General features: G+C 29.1%; 1 protein-coding gene across 1 annotated transcript in view; it reads left to right on the forward strand.

Annotated features, from left to right (window-relative positions):
* LRRC7 (leucine rich repeat containing 7) overlaps positions 1 to 547 on the forward strand; it is a 720,627-nt gene that overhangs the window by 497,526 nt on the left and 222,554 nt on the right. The gene's annotated exons all lie outside the window — the stretch shown is intronic.

Below are 547 nucleotides of genomic sequence, written 5' to 3' on the forward strand. Positions count from 1 at the left end.
AAAAAATAAGCATTAATTTTAGTTTATTTTGGGTTTCATTCCTCTACAGTTCCGGGTAAATGAATGCTCTTCAGTAGTAGGATCAGATTCTCAAAGATTAATGTCATTTGTGATGTATATGGTTGCATATCTAGGACTTTCCTGTTCTTTCCCTAAATACTTCTATTCAGTATAAAGTTAAAAAATGAAAAATAAGGAAATTATGCAAGTGAATAGAGCTGCTAGATTATTTAGCATTCACATGCTTAGTTTCATTTTCCATTTTGAAATTCTAGTTGTCCTTAAAACTATGAAAAGTATTTCTCAAAGATAAATGTATCCATTCAGTGCAAAGGTTAATTACTGATTAAGAGGGATAAAGGTTAAGAAATCTCATCATAAATGTTATGTTTTAGTGCATTTTCCAATGACATTATCTCCCTGTGATTATTGTTTCAGGGAAAATAAAAGGAGAGTATTAGAGAAATAGACTAATAAAAAATAAAATCAAAGTTAGCAAAGCAGTAATATTTTATAACAACATTGTTTACCTTGCTGTTGTCATGTG

The sequence above is a fragment of the Elephantulus edwardii genome, unplaced genomic scaffold (genome assembly GCF_000299155.1).
Source record: "Elephantulus edwardii isolate Elephantulus edwardi_28Jun2011 unplaced genomic scaffold, EleEdw1.0 scaffold00005, whole genome shotgun sequence".
Taxonomy (NCBI): Eukaryota; Metazoa; Chordata; class Mammalia; order Macroscelidea; family Macroscelididae; genus Elephantulus; species Elephantulus edwardii.